Raw genomic sequence first — 16,934 nt, 5'->3', positions numbered from 1 at the left:
TAACGCATGTATATTAATTCAGTATCACACTGTAGTTTTATGATTACTCTTGTATTGTGTGATTGCCAAATCGGCTTTCACATTGTTTGGTAAGACAGACTTTCTAAATCTGCTTTCAGATGTAGTACATTAGGAACATAAGTTTCAAAACCTACAACATTTACAGTGTTGGTTAGCGCTGAGAGTTCAGGAAACATTTCAAGCCTGAGACCACACTTATCTCAAAGTTACTCACTCAGTTCACGAAGATATCTTTTAACATCAGTTTAAAACATTAAAATGTAAATCCATCATTCAACGTATTACTTAATATCGTAATGGAGACTAATGTATTCAATAAATGTTCATAAATGTTTATTTATGGATACACTCACTAAGTAATATCAGACTGTTAGCAGTTTCAGCCATGCAAGAATAATCTTCAGAGCATAAAATGTTTCAGCAACATATTCAACTTATGCTGCTGTGACATTTTGTATTATTAAGATTGCTGTTGCATTGTCAAAATCAGTAACAGTGTGAAATTACTCTGTGCGTGTGTCAGTGAATAAACTTCTTTAACAAATGCACCTATCTCTAGTCATTTCCACAAACTAAGATATTTGTTGGTAGAGTTAAGTGTGGTAACCTAACACTTTGGCTTGGCTGAACCAATGATAGGTTGTATCCCCTAATTCAGGGACAAAAGTGTCTTGAACTGCCAGTGAGTAAGCCCTTTTCCTCATATGACATTAGTAAGACAGTTAAAGTTATTACATTATTCATTTTTACATTTTGTAAACACTGATTTTGCTGGTGAATTATGCAGTGTATCAGAATTCCAAACATAATTTTTCCAGCCGTTTCTGAAGCACAGTCTTTTCCCATGGAAACTGAAACAAAAACAGATTTTTGTTCCTCCATCCTGTACATATTCTATTACACTTTGTTTCATTAAGTAACTTACTTCATTTGACAAGCCACCTTTCAGGGCAAGTATTGTACCTTGCATTTATCATTGATTTGTCGGATATAATCTGACACTTTATTTACTACACAGTGCTACTGTCAATCAAATTTCTTTTTTAAGCTTTAGTATTTTATGGCACACTAAACATCTCACATGGACATCATAGCACAGAAGAGGTATGTAACATTAGAAACAGTTGATAGTGAAATTATGTTATCAGTATTTTGCATATTTATGAGCATATTCTCATAAGGCACTGAAAACTGGAAGTGCCTTCTTTGCATTACCTGTTGTACTCCTCACTCTGTTTTTGCATCTAGGAGCTCCAGACTCTCGATTGGCATTGTTTGTTTTTGTGAGTTTTGGCTGGAAAATGTGTTTTTAGGTTCAGCACTCTCCCCAGCCTCAACATCTGACACTGGTGGTGAACAGCCACTTCTGATAGACACCTCTTAATGTCCTTAAATTAGATTATTTTACTATGCATATTTTTTATTGATTTTGTGCGAATAGAAACAGTTATATGTAGTAGAAACTTGAACAGTAACGAAAGTAATTAGGTAGCAAAATATACATCTATTAAAATGACACAGCATAAGTGTTTTCTTGCAAAAAATAATTCACATATTTTAGAAAATGTCCCTGAATGTGACATAACTCAGTAAAGGGAGCATATTATCAATAAAAGTTTTAAAAGCTTGAACAAAATTAAATAAATTACATACTGAAAGGGGACTTAAAGTATAAAATAAATAACAATATTTTTAAAGAAAAGAATAACACCAAACAGTCACATAATTTAAAAAATGAAAATAAAATAGACGTAGCCAGAACAACAGTTAACAGAATAAAAACATGGAGATGGGATGCTTACGTAAATGATATACAAAATGATACTTGCAGTAGAGATCAGAGAGTATATTTAGTACTAAGGGATTTGAAGAAGTTAGAACAAGGAGAAGAGAGTTGACCCTTTCTTAAATCAAACCCTGAAAAATGTCCACAGTGTTTCATTGACATTCAAGCATTACCAAAATGAAGGTCCATTTGGAATGGGTAAAACACAAAATATGCAACATTTTGTATTATTAAGATTGCTGTTGCATTGTGAAAACCAGTAACAGTGTGAAATTACTCTGTGCTGGGTAAAACACAAAATATTTATGTGCACACAATAACAGTTGAGGAAATGTGTGCTAGTTAAGTTACCAGGAGACAGAAAGGCTTACTGGTATTTGTCTACAGAAGGTGAAATTCCAAGTATTGACAATAAAATCACTTAAAGGCAGGGGAAGAACAAAGTTTTCCAAGCATTTGGAACTTATATGTTTGTCAGGGAGGGAAGAGTGTTTGTTGGGGAAAGTTAGAAAGAAGGGACATGTCACTAAGACCCCAGGTGAAGAGGAATCCACTTTGTTATTAGGAAAAGAGGAGCCAGTCTGGCTCCTTGTAATTCAACATTCTTCTCAACTGAATATTTCTGTGAAAGAAATGCTGTGTAATAAATAAAAGGATACATAATTCCTGAGTTGTTCATTACATCTACATCTACATGTTTACTCTGCAGTAAACAGCACGCAAGTGTGAACCACTTAAGTGCCCGGCAGAGGTTTCATCGAACCATTTTCATACTTCTTCTCTACCATTCCAATCTCGAATGGCATGTGGGAAAAAGGAACACTTAAATCTTCCCGTTCGAGCTCTAATTTCTCTTATTTTATTATGATGATCATTTCTCCCTACATAGGTGGGTGTCAACAAAATATTTTCACATTCAGAAGAGAAAGTTGGCGATTGAAATTTTGTAACTAAATCTCGCCGCAAAGAAAACCGCCTTTGTTTCAGTGACTGTCACCCCAACTCGTGTATCATATCAGTGACAGTCTCACCCCTATTGCGCGATAACACGAGACAACCTGCCCTTCTTTGCACTTTTTCGATGTCCTCCGTCAATTCTACCTGGTAAAATCCCATACCGTGCAGCAATATTCCAGCAGAGGACGGACAAGTGTAGTGTAGGCTGTCTCTTTATTGGGTTTGTCAACAAAGCACAGTCTTTGTTTCGTCTTCTCCACAATATTATCTATGTGGTCTTTCCAATTTAAGTCGCTCGTAATTGTAATTCCTAGGTATTTAGTCGAATTGACAGCCCTTAGATTTGTGTGATTTATCATATACCCAAAATTTATTGGATTTCTTTTAGTACCCACGTGGATGACCCCTCGCACTTTTCTTTGTTTAGTGCCAATTGCCACTTTTCGCACCATACAGAAATTCTCTCTAGATCATTTTGTAATTGGAATTTATCATATAATGATTTTACTAGATGGTAAATTACAGCATCATTTACAATCAATCTGAGGGGGCTGCTCAGGTTATCACCTAGATTCTTTATGTAAATCAGGAACAGCAGAGGGCCTATGACACTACCTTGTGGAACGCCAGATATCACTTCTGTTCTATTCGAAGATTTACCGTCTGTCACTATGAACTGTGACCTCTCCGAGAGGAAATCACAAATCCAGCCACACAACTGAGACGATACTCCATATGCACGCAGTTTGATTAATAGTCGCTTGTGAGGAACTGTATCAAAAGCCATTGGGAAATCTAGGAATATGGAATCGATCTGAGATCCCTTGTCGACAGCACTCATTACTTCATGGGAATAAAGAGCTAGCTGTGTTGCACAAGAATGATATTTTCTTAATCCGTGTTGGTTATGTATCAATAAGTCATTTTCTTCAAGGTATTCATAATGCTTGAGTACAGTATATGCTCCAAAATACTACTGCAAATTGAGGTCAGTGATATGGGTCTGTAATTCAATGGGTTACTCCTATTTCCCTTCTTGAATTTTGATATGACCTGTGCTACTTTCCAGTCCTTAGGAACAGACCTTTCGTCAAGTCAGTGGCTGTATATAATTGCTAAGAAAGGCGCTATTGTGTCTGCGTACTCTGAAAGGAACCTGATTGGTATACCATCTGGACTGGGAGACTTGCCTTTCTTAAGTGATTTGAGTTGTTTCGCAGCACCTAACATATCTACTTCTATGTCACTCATGCTAACAGCTGTTCTGGTTTAAAATTCTGGAATATGTACTTCGTCTTGTTTCGTGAAGGAATTATGGAAAACTGTATTTAGTAACTCCGCTTTAGTGGCACCATCATCGGTAACATTTCCATCACTATTGCGCAGTGACGGTATTGACTGTTTTTTGCCACTGGTGTACTTTACATGCGACCAGAATCTCTTTGGGTTTCTACCATATTTTGAGACAATGTTTCATTGTGGAAACTATTAAAAGCATCTCACATTGACGTCTGCACTAAAATTCGAGCTTCCGTGAAACTTAGTCAGTCTTGGTGTTTTGCATTATGAATTTGGCATCCTTTTTTCCTTGCTTCTGCAACGGTGTTCTGACGTGTTTTGTGTACCACGGTGGATCAGTCCCATCTATTATTAACTTATGCGGTATGAATCTTTTGCTGTCGATATTGTATCTTTGAATTTGAGCCATATCTGGTCTACACTTTCTTAATTAGCTTGGAAGGAATGGAGACTCTCTCTTAGGAAGACATCAAGTGAATTTTTATCTGCTGTTTTAAAGAGATATATTTTGTGGTTATTCAAAAATTATCATATTGCAAACACATCTATAACTATTGTATGGAGCACTCTCCAATATGTATTCCAATATGCTTCCACAAAAGTTGAGGGCTTTTGGTGACAAACCGAAGATGTTCAGTCCCAAGTTCCCAATTTGAATGATTTTCTCATGGTCAACTTAGTTATAAATATCTAATTTACTGAAATTAATGGACTAGTGGACAGTGCTTTGAGTATACTGATACTTGATTGTGTTGTAAGTGAAAGTCTCTAAAAGGCATAAGAAGGTATGAAAGCTGCTGATGTTAAGAAATCACGCTCTTGCTTATCTGATTCAACCATTCTGGTCATAATTTTTGATGGTTTTTGTCCAAATTATTCCAGGTAAATGATGGGAAGATTGCTGTCAATATGATTGACAACCACCCCTTTCCTTGCCCATTATTAAGACATCACACTCTTGCTACAAAAGAGACACAACAAAAAATGTTAGGTTTTTCATATATAAAAAAAAGGTTTTTAGCAACAATGAAACATTATTAAGACAAACAAATCTACCAGCACTAATAAGAATGGAAATAAAACCAGGATCAAATGGTATTTTAGTCATTTCTGCCATGAACCGCAAATAACTGTCCTTTGTTTGAGCTATGTCACTTTTAGTTTCATGATAGACATATAGCTATCATTCTATAGACTTTGACACTTTTCTAACACAAAACAAATACACGTCACTTTTGATGGTCAATTTATGGTTATTAATAATGTTTTCTTTTCTGATTAAGTCACACATTGTGGGAAATAGTGTTTGACTTATAGATATTTTTGGTGTCCATTGCTGCAAACACCAGAAAATGTTGAGAAAGTCATTATAATGAAAATTACAATAATTCTTGGGAGTGATGTTTTTATTGATGAGATGTTGAATATCCTTCTTCTTGTTCGAAGGCAGAGAAAATTGATTTTAAGCTTTAACTGATCTGAAAATGAAAACAATCATTGTACTAGCAGATAAATGAGCACAGTGCAATATTATACATACACTACTGGCCATTAAAATTGCTACACCACAAAGATGACGTGCTACAGACGCGAAATTTAACCGACAGGAAGAGGATGCTGTGATATGCAAATGATTAGTTTTTCAGAGCAGTCACACAAGGTTGGCGCCGGTGGCGACACCTACAACGTGCTGACATGAGGAAAGTTTCCAATCCATTTCTCATACACAAACAGTAGTTGATCAGCGTTGCCTGGTAAAACGTTGTTGTGATGCCTCACGTAAGGAGGAGAAATGCGTACCATCGCGATTCCGACTTTGATAAAGGTCGGATTGTAGCCTATCGCGATTACAGTTTATCATATCACGACATTGCTGCTTGCATTAGTTGAGATCCAATGACTGTTAGCAGAATATGGAATCGGTGGGTTCAGGAGGGTAATATGGAACGCCGTGCTGGATCCCAACGGCCTCGTATCACTTACAGTCGAGATGACAGTAATCTTATCCGCATGGCTGTAATGGATCGTGCAGCCACATCTCGATACCTGAGTCAACGGATGGGGACGTTTGCAAGACAACAACCATCTGAACAAAAAGTTCAATGATGTTTGCAGCAGCGTGGACTATCAGCTCAGAGACCATGGCTGCGGTTACCCTTGACGCTGCATCACAGACAGGAGCGCCTGCGATGGTGTACTCAACGACGAACCTGGGTGCACGAGTGGCACGTCATTTTTTCGGATGAATCCAGGTTCTGTTTACAGCATCATGATGGTCGCATCTGTGTTTGGCGACATCACGGTGAATGCACGTTGTAAAATACATTTCAGATGTGTTACGACCCGTGGCTCTAACCTTCATTCGATCCCTGTGAAACCATACATTTCAGCAGGTCCTATACGGGCCTTTCTGGATACAGAAAATGTTCGACTGCTGCCCTGTCCAGCACATTCTCCAGATCTCTCACCAATTGAAAACGTCGGGTCAATGGTGGCCGAGCAACTGGCTCGTCACAATATGCCATTCACTACTCTTGATGAACTGTGGTATCGTGTTGAAGCTGCATGGGCAGCTGTACCTGTACACGCCATCCAAGCTCTGTTTGACTCAATGCCCAGGCGTATCAAGGCTGTTATTATGGCCAGAGGTGGTTGTTCTGGGTACTGATTTCTCAGGATCTATGCACCCAAATTGCGTGAAAATGTAATCACATGTCGGTTCTGGTATAATATATTTGTCCAATGAATACTCGTTTAGCATCTGCATTTCTTCTTGGTGTAGCAATTTTAATGGCCAGTAGTGTATTTATTAACACTTAAGGCATGCCAGCAACCTACCTAAGAGGCTCTGAAGACTTTGAAGGCATAGTTTTCTATTTATGTTAATTAACTCTCTTGAACTGTGTATCTTTGTAAGATGTCTTTGAATACATTGGGACTTTCTCTTTTTACGTTTAGTACCTTAATGTCATGCCACTTTGATTTCCTCTTATCTGAGTCCACTTTAAAATTTACACGTCGCCTTTCCTACAAAGCTTTCACAGAAAAGAAAAAAAATCTTCCTATGTCAACTGGTGAATATAATATGGTGACCCATCTTCTTCGTCATATTGATTAATGTAACATACTGTTCCGGCACCTATATTGGACTAGCTTTCACATGCCTTTTTACTGGTTTCTCAGTTGTGCTGTCTATATTGTTGTCTTCATTCTGCAAAGGTTCTTTTATCAAAAATTTGTGAGTGATACTACGGATATTGTCTGTATGTACAGAATACCAGTACACTGTTTGCAAATACCTATTTCTCTGCTGTCCACAGCATTTATCTGAATAGAAGATGGGATATTTATCCTCAGACCAGCTCTGTTCACAAGCAATTCTATATAGTGTATTGCGCAATTTCCAATTTCAACAGCTCCTCGCCTCCCTTCTGCTTCAGACCAAAAAGAGTATTAGACTTGTTTTATGTAGAGATCTCAATCTGTATAATTGTAACACTTTATTTTAATCTTATAATAAAATAATTGATAAAATGTTGATGCAAATGTTTAGGTGATGACATACCAGCCTGAAGGTCATACACAGCAACATTAGGTTTGTCAGCACCCTTTTCTTTATGAGAAAGCTCTTTCCCTTCTTGATACTGGTTATTAGAGTCAAGAAAAGTTTTCTTGCACTTGTCACCCGCATTTTTAAACAATTTGCATAGGTCGCACTACTCTTTCTTTTTTTTTTTGTTTCATAAAAAGATGTTAAATTCACCATTGAATATGCGATTAGACATTACTGCATTAGCAAATGGCAAACACTACTTCTCACAATTTTCCTTGTAGTCCCAATAGATATACCTACTAAACTTTTACCACTTTCAATGAATGCATGAGTAGTTTGAGCCATTAAATAGGGAGATTCAACTCTGGGTATAGCATTAATAAAATTCCTTTGTTTCAGAATCTACTGTGGGATATTTGTCATCCATTGTCAGTTGCAACAAATTTGGTTCAGATTTCCTTATCATAGCTTTCCAGTTGTGTTGGTTGTTTATATCAATAATAGTCTTGAAAAATGGTATATAAACCCATATACATATATTATTCACTTCAAAATAAAATGCTAAATTCATTCTTCTGACTTTCTCTGGGGTTAGTAATGATACTTGGGTTTGACAGGCTTAGTGTGTGCAACTGTAAATTCCTATTGCCTCTGTAAATCCGCAAGATTCCAATAGCTATCAAAAATTTCTTATCTATCTTCATCATTAATTTTTTCCAAGCGCCATAGTCTACAACACGCTTCACATAGTGGACACATTTTTCTTGCTGGAAATTGTGTTTTTCTCTTTGAAGGTGACACTTATACTCTTCCAGAACGTCTCATTGTTTTAGCCTTTCTAACTGCCCAATTTTTTGGAATTCTCTTTCTTTTATTTCCTTTCTTCTCAGTTTCTCCTTCTATTAGTGTTATTTCCACCTGTAGTTTCAGACCATACATCTCACGCAGGAACTGAGAGCGAAATTTGGATCTTCTATTCAATCGTCATTTAATACATCAATGTCAGACACATGCAGGCAGGACTCTGACCTACATGCAACAGCATAAATGTCACTTCTATCTCCTTCAGAACTGGTAACAGCCACAATTGATCCTATTTCACTATAGGATTTCATTATGGATGATGCATTTGTATGACAGTGTAGCTCATGAAGTTTTATTTGTTCTTCCTTAGTTACCTAGGTCTTCCTAGGGTCTAGGGAAACTGCAGCAGGACGTCAGTCTAAAAGGGTGGAGTGCAAACACAGGAAGGTGGACCTAGCAACAATTGGTATTGTAGTTGTGAATGTTGTAGCTGTGTTGGGAAAGAACCAGAGCTCCAAGCCCTAATAGAAAGCACTGAAGCCCAAATCATTACAGTACAGAACACTGGCTAAAGCCAGAAATAAGTTCAGCCGAAATTTTTACAGGGAACCTAACCATGTTCAGAAAGGATAGATTAAATAAAGTTGAAGGTGGAGTGTTTATTGCTGTCAGTAGTAGTTTACCTTGTTGTGAAATTGAAATACACAGTTCCTGTGCAAAGTTGTGGGTAGAGGTTACATGTGACAACCAGAATAAATTAATAATTGGTTCATTTTACTGACCCTCTGACTCAGACAATAACAGTTGCTGAAAAGTTTAAAGGTAATTTGAGTCTTATCTGAAATAGGTATCCCCCTCATACAATTACCAGGTGTAGAAATATGAAACCAGAATTTGGTTGCAATAATTACATACTTGTTGTCTTCATCCAATAAGGCCTGTAATTCATTGTCTTCAAACATTTTCGGTGATTTCCCTTGCTCATCATTTCTCACCTCAAAATCACCACTTCAAAAGTTTTTGAGCCACTCGAAACACTGTGTTTTCCCAAGCGCATGTTCACCGAAAGCTTCGACAAGCATTTGTTGCAATTATGCAGCAGTTTTCTTCAAATGATAACAGAAAACCAATGCTGTCCGCAAATCGTTGTTCTTAGGCCCAAAACTTTACATGTTTACGTGTTTGAAACAGATACTGATGTATGCAACTTGGGTTACTGTGTGTTGACATTTGTCATCAGCCGTTACAGGAAGCAGATGACATTGCAGACACAGTCTCATGGGACCTATACTGACGGCTAGGCTAGCACCATCTGTAGGGAAATTCCGGTTTCATACGTCTGCACCTGGTATACTTAGTGCTGACTTCAATCTACCCTCAATATGTTGGCAAAAATATGTGTTTAAAGATGGCAGTAGGCATAAAATGTCATCTGAAATTGTTCTGAATGCTTTCTCAGAAAATTATTTAAATCAGTTAGTTCAGGAGCCCACTTGAAGTGTAAATGATTGTGAAAACATATTTAGCAACAAATAATCCTGAGCAAATAGGGAGCATCATGATGCACACAGATATTAGTGACTGCAAGGCTGTTGTATTGAGACTGAATATCATAACATCCAAACCCACCAAAAATAAATGCAAAGTACATCTATTTAAAAAGCACATAAAAATTCCCTTGATGCCTTTCTAAGACACAGTCTCCATTTCCTCCGATATGACTGTGTAAGCATAGACCAGATGTGGTTTGAATTCAAAGAAATAGTATCGACAGCAGTTGATGAGAAATATGCACTGAGGTGACAAAAGTCATGGGATGCCTTCTAATATTATGTTGGACTTCCTTTAGCCCAATGTAGTGCAACAATTTGGCATGGCATGGGCTCAACAAGTCATTGAAAGCCCCCTGCAGAAATACTGAGCCATGCTGCCTCTATACTTGTAAATAATTGTGTAAGTGCTGCTGATGCAGGATGTTGATCTCTTGATTATGTCCCATAAATGTTTCATGGGATTCATATGGGGCTGTTTGGGTGGCCAAATCATTTGCTCAAATTGTTCAGAATGTTCTTCATACCAGCCACGAACAACTGTAGTCCAATGACATGAAATTGTTGTTAGGGAACATGGTCATGAATTGCTTGAAATGGTCTCCAAGCAGCTGAACATAACCATTTACAGTCAATGATCAGTTCAGTTGGATCAGAGGACGCAGTCCATTCCATGTAAACACAGCCCACACTATTATGGAGCCACCACCAGCTTGCACAGTGCCTGGTTGACAGCTTAGATGCGTGGCTTCATGGCATCTGCACCACACTTTGGCCCTACCATCAACTCTTACTAATTGAAATTGAGTCATATCTGAGCAGGTCATGATTTTTCAGTCGTCTAGCGTCCAACCAATATGACCACAAGCCCAGGAGAGGTGCTGCAGGCAATGTCGTGCTGTTAGCAAAGATTCTCGCATCGGTCATCTGCTTCCATATCCCATTAATGCCAAATTTCACCTACCTTTTCTAATGGATAAATTCGTCGCAAACCCCTCATTGATTTCTTCAATTATTTCAAACAGTGTTGCTTGCCTGTTAGCACTGACAACTCTATGCAAACGCCACTGCTGTCAGTTGCTACATGAAGACCATCGGCCACTGCATTGGCCATGGTGAGAGGTAATGCTTAAAATGTGATATTCTCAGCACACTCTTGACACTGTGAATCTCAGAATGTTGAATTCCCTAACAATTTACAAAATGGAATGTCCCATGTGTATAGCTTCAACTACTAATTCATATTCAAAGTCCTGTTAATTCCTGTCATGTGGCCATAAGCACAATGGAATTTTTTTTTCACATGAATCACCTGAGTACAAGTGACAGCTCCACCAGTGAACTGCCATTTTATACCTTGTGTAGGCCTACATGAATTTCAATTCAAGATGCTGATAATAGTTTCCACAATGAAAGTCTGTCTTGAAATATGGCTGAAAAACCATAGAGATTCTCGTCGTATGTAAAGTTTACCAGCGGCAAGGTGCAATCAGTACTTCACTGCATGATAAAATGCTAATGTCACTGATAACAGTGCCACTAAGGCAGAGTTACTAAACACTGTTTTCTGAAACTCTTTCACCAGAGAAGGCAAACTATTCCAGAATTCGAATCTAGCGTAACTGCCAACATGAGTAGCTTAAGATTAGATATTGCTCGGTGTAGCAAAGCAGCGTAAATCACTAAATAAAGGTAGGGCCTCTGGTCCAGATTTTATACCAGTCAGGTTATTTTCAGAGTATGCTGATACAATAGCTCCGTGCTTATCAATTATATGCAACTGCTTGCTAATTGTAAGTTCTGTACCTAAAGACTGGAAAGTTGCACAAGTCACACCAAATACCCAAGAAAGGAAATAGGAGTAATCCGCTGAATTACAGACCAAAATCACAAATGTCAATTTGCAGTACGGTTTTGGAACATATACTGTGTTTAACCATTATGAATTACCTCGAAGGAAATGATTTATTGCCAAATAATCAGCCGTACTCGGAAGATATCATACTTATGAGATGCACTTACCTCTTGATTCTCATGAAGTAATGAGTGCTATTGACCCGGGATGTCAAATTGATTCCATATTTTTAGCTTGCCAGAAGGCTTTTGATACTGTTCCTCACAAGTGTCTCCTAATAAAATTGGTTGCCTATTTCAGTATTGCCTCAGTTGTGCAACTGGATATGTGAGTTCCTGCCTGAAAGGTCACAGTTCGTAGCAATTGACAGAAAGTCAGAGTAAAACAGAAATAATATCTGGCATTTCTTAAGGAGGCATTATAGGCCTTCTGCTGTTCCAGATCCACATAAATGATATAGGAGACTCTCTGAGCAGCCATCTTAGATTTTTTGCAGATGCTACTGTGATTTACTATCTTGTAAAGTCATCAGACGATCAAAACAAATTGGAAAAAAGATTTAGACAAGGTATCTGTATGGTGCACAAAGCGGCGATTGGCTCTAAATAATGAAAAGTGTGAAGTCACCCATACAATTACTGAAAGAAATCCACTAACTTTCAGTTACATGATAAATCGCAAAAACCTAAAGCCTGTAAATTCAACGAAGTACCTACAGATTACAATTATGAATAAGTTAAATTGGAAAAATCACATATACAGGGTGATTTTTTCTACTCTGTGCAAACTCTAGGGACTGATCAATGAGAGGATATGGAACAAAAAAAGTCTAATGAAGGGACCATTTATTCAATCATACTTCGTTACAGAGGCTGCGGTCTAATACACTCTGTAGCATGCAGCCACATTTACAGTATGCACGGTTTCCTCCTGGAGGGTGGTACTATCCCTCATACATCATACCCTTGCACCCTGTCCTGCCATAGTAATTGATAATATTGTGTCCGATTCACTTCTCTTGCTGACTCCACTTGTAGTAGATGTGATACAGCTTTGTACACAATGGTTCTGTATTCAAATTGAGAGCTTGCCGACATGGTGTTTACTTACAGAAAGGCAAATGACAACGGGTGGCAGCCAGCAAGGTTGTATCAGGAGACCTATCCCTTTTGACAACCACCACAGCATTCAGTGTTTGCAACAGTGTTTTGCTGTTTGTCTGAGACAGGGTCATTTCAGGAAGCAGGAAATCACGAAGAACTACCAGAAATGTTCGGACACTAGACTTTGAGAAAAATGTGAGTGACACTGTGGAAGATGACTACCATGTCAGTACCAGGCAGTTGGCCTGTCAGTATATGGTAAGCTAGATGACCAAATGGAACATTCTCCATGACAAGTTTTACTATCCTTATAACTGACAGCATGTGCAGGGCTTACTAGCAACAGACTTTCCATATTGGGAGCAGTTGTGTGTCTGCTTTCTTCACCACGCAACCACGAATCCAGGATTTGTGTCACCCATCCTATTTACAGATGTGGCCACCTCTACACAGAGTGGTATCTTCAGCATTCATAACAGTAATGTGTGGGATAGTATGCAGAACCCCCATGGTACGGGACAGTGAATCACCAGCATTGGTGCAGCTGGAAAGTGTTTGGAGGGATAAGTGGCAACCGTATTTTGGGACCAGTCTTCCTTCCATGTCGCCTAACAGGCAAATTATTGGCATTTCTTGTTGGTGACTTTGCCTCCCCTGCTGCAGGAAGTGCCATTGATAATTCGAAGGGTAATGTGGCTGCTACATGATGGTGCTCCAGCCCACTTCGCTACTAATATCTGGACACATCTCAGTCGTGTCTTTTCTGGCCTATGGATAGAAAGAGGGAGTCCAGTTGACGTGGCCTGCTTGTTCGCCGGATCTCAACCTGTGCGATTTCTGATTATGGGGCCACCTCAAAAGTATTGTGTATGCAGAGCGCATTCCAGATGTGGAGACACTGGAGCAGCATATTCATGCTGCCTTTGACACTGTTCAGGTACAGCCTGGCTGATGTGAACGCGTAAGACAGAATGTGCTATGGCGTATACACACGTGCGTTGAGGCACATGGAAACCATTTTCATCACATACTGTAACTGTGGCTACGTGGTACAGTGCGTATTAGACCACAGTCTCTATAACAATGCATGACTGAATAAATGGTCTCTAGCATGGAAAACATGCACTTCCTGACATAAGTTCATTTGGTCTTTTTTTGTTCTGTGTCCTATCATCAATCACTCCCTAGAGCTTTTACATGGTGAAAAAATCACCCTGTAAAATGTTACGAATAAAGCAAACCTAAGACTGTGATTTATTGGCAGAATACTTAGAGAGTGCAGCAGGTCTACCAAAGAGACTGCTTACACCACACTTGTTCGCCCTCTTCTGGAGTATTGCTGTGCGACATGGGATCTGCATCAGATGGGATTGAGAGAGGACACCGAAAAAGTTCAGAGAAGGGCAGCTCATTTTGTATAATCAATAGTTGGGGAGAGTGCCATGGACGTGATATGTGAATTGGTGTGACAATCCTTAAAATGAAGGTGTTTTTTCAGGATCTTCTCATGAAATTTCAATCACTAACTTTGTCCTTTGATTGCGAAAATATTCTGTTGGTACCCACCTACATGTAGAAATGATGATCATGATAAAATATGAGAAATCGAAGGTCACAGAGACAGATTTATGTGCTCGGTTCTCGTGCGTGCCATTCGAGATTGAAACAGTAGAGAGATAGCTTGAAGATGGTTAAGTGCATCCACTGCCAGGCACTTAATTGCGAATTGCAGAGTAATCATACAGATGTAGATATACTTTGTGAGGCAAGTGACGGATAATTTTTTTGTTTGTGGAGAAAAATACTTTTGTTCCAGTGTTTCTAAATAGGTTAGAAATTTTCTGTGATGCCTTAGAGGATAATGCAAGCTTTTGAAGAAGTGTATACCATAAAAAAAAAATTAATGAATAATGGGTACATAGTAAAATCAATTGGCAGTGTCCAACAAAATACAGGCCAACATCAGCAATAGAAACACTACAGAAGAAACTACTAACACAACACTAATCTTAAAGCACATTCCCTATTCAGGTGCAGCATCACCAGAGGTTGCTGATTTAAAAACACCGGTATAAAAATATCTTTATCCACAAACAGCAAATTTGGCTGTCACTTGCTCACAAGATCTGTTACACACAGCAAAATTTTCTGGAAACATGTTACATGAACAAACTGAGTTCAACAGTGACTTTTTTCATACTTTTTCCTAAAAAAGTAAGAATTTAATAGTTCCAACCATTTTACAATGTAAGGTCACACCTGATATAAGCAGAAATAATTTGTTTTGGAAGTGACCCCAGTTTATCAGTAATAATGTAACATCTATGTATCATCTTAAAACTACCTCATCCATGTGTATGTGGAAATGTAACATCTCTACATTTGGATATTCTTTGGCTTGTTTGAATTTTGTTTACGAATATATTGTGAGAGGGAAAGTGCTTATATGTGTTGATGACTACACATACTGTACCCAAAAATATGTAACCCACTACTGGAAACAGTAAGTAGTTTTTAATTATTGTCCTGCTTTTGTAAAAACTGTAGTCGCAGTGTGTCACTTTGTAGTATACGTGTGTACTCCTAACAGGACCAGTAGTAACCTATTTTCAAATCATGATGTAGATTAATAAAGCACCTGAAGACGAGCACCCAAGGCTCAAAACGCATCATGTATTCAATATTATTGTAGTTTCACTAATTCCAAGGTTGTGTTATGGCTGTACAAGAGCATTTGAAATGAAATAAATAAATGTATGAGGAGGTTAAAAAAATATTGTGAAGATTTTGAAAGTTGATTACACAATGGTGCTCATAGTCTGAAGGAAGACTTGAAAAGTGCCAAATGCCAGAATGCTACACAAAGAAGCAAAGACACTTTATGGAAGGCTTATATCATTGACAGTGAGGCAATGATCTGTTGTGCAACAATGGTTTGCACATTTTGTGTAGTGTAGGTGCAAAAGGCATTGAAATCCACTTTAAAATAAAAATGCTGTTTAATGTCTCATTTTCTCATCTACTGCAAGGTTATGGGTGGATTAAGAAGTGATGCTTTTACATCATCATGCCTGTGACAGTTGCTGCATGGACTAGTTCAATCAAACCAGTTTATGTTACAAGATGACACTGCAGCAATAAAGGACATGTTACAATAAATGAAACAGCCTTAAATGTAGGAATTATTGTTGTCTCTGGTGTGCTGAACTCCATAAAGTATCTGTGAAATAGGTGCTACTAGAGTTGGAAGCAGACTTGACACATTTAAATGATAATGCTTGTGAGTAATGTGTGTCAAATTCAGGTAGTGGATTACGTGGGAGAATTGCCATTAGGAGATGAAACGTGCAAACCATAACAAATCATTAAACCTGCACAAACAAATTGCATTAAATTATCAATAGAAAAATAAATGCTTATTCACTTTCTGGCTGAAAAAGGGAGGGGGGAGGTGATTTCAAGACAATACAAAACAACAACAATGGTGACTAATACTAAATGCATGTACCTGCTCGAGAGCCTCCTTTACCACAAAATTAGGAATAGTCAGCCAAGATCACGTTTTTTCTTTTTCTTTCATTCCTTCTCCAAACAACATTACTGCGCTTAGTATCTATTTGCCTGAAGTTGTTCTTTGTGTACATCAGTTGCTGTTTGTTGTTAGTATGAACCAAGAAGTTCAAGAAGCATATGCAACCACAGGTGGATGAGATTCCTATGGAACCTTTTTGAAAAATGAATTCAGGTAGTTAATTCAGTGGTATTTACTCCCAATAAACAAAAATACTTTGGCTGGCTAGTATTTATCAGACCATGTCTTGTGGTGCACAGTGTGTTTCTTCTTTATTGTATCTGTCTTTTTACTGTTTTCAAATGGAGGCTGTCCACCATGTCCTGTTCTGAGCATCATCCTTCATATATTTGTATGTTCATTCTCTTTCTACCTATTCCTCTCATTTCTTCAACTTTTCCATCTTTCAACCTACAGTTCTTTGTTGCAGGAAAT

The 16,934-nt window shown here is 38.1% G+C and overlaps 1 protein-coding gene across 1 annotated transcript in view; it reads left to right on the top strand.

Moving 5' to 3' along the window:
• Positions 1 to 16,934, top strand: part of LOC126249733 (endoribonuclease Dcr-1-like) — a 284,524-nt gene that overhangs the window by 167,607 nt on the left and 99,983 nt on the right. The gene's annotated exons all lie outside the window — the stretch shown is intronic.

This window comes from Schistocerca nitens, chromosome 3 (genome assembly GCF_023898315.1).
Source record: "Schistocerca nitens isolate TAMUIC-IGC-003100 chromosome 3, iqSchNite1.1, whole genome shotgun sequence".
NCBI classification, from domain to species: domain Eukaryota; kingdom Metazoa; phylum Arthropoda; class Insecta; order Orthoptera; family Acrididae; genus Schistocerca; species Schistocerca nitens.
Note: the sequence above shows the minus strand (reverse complement) of the source record. Positions and strands in the feature narration are given on the sequence as shown.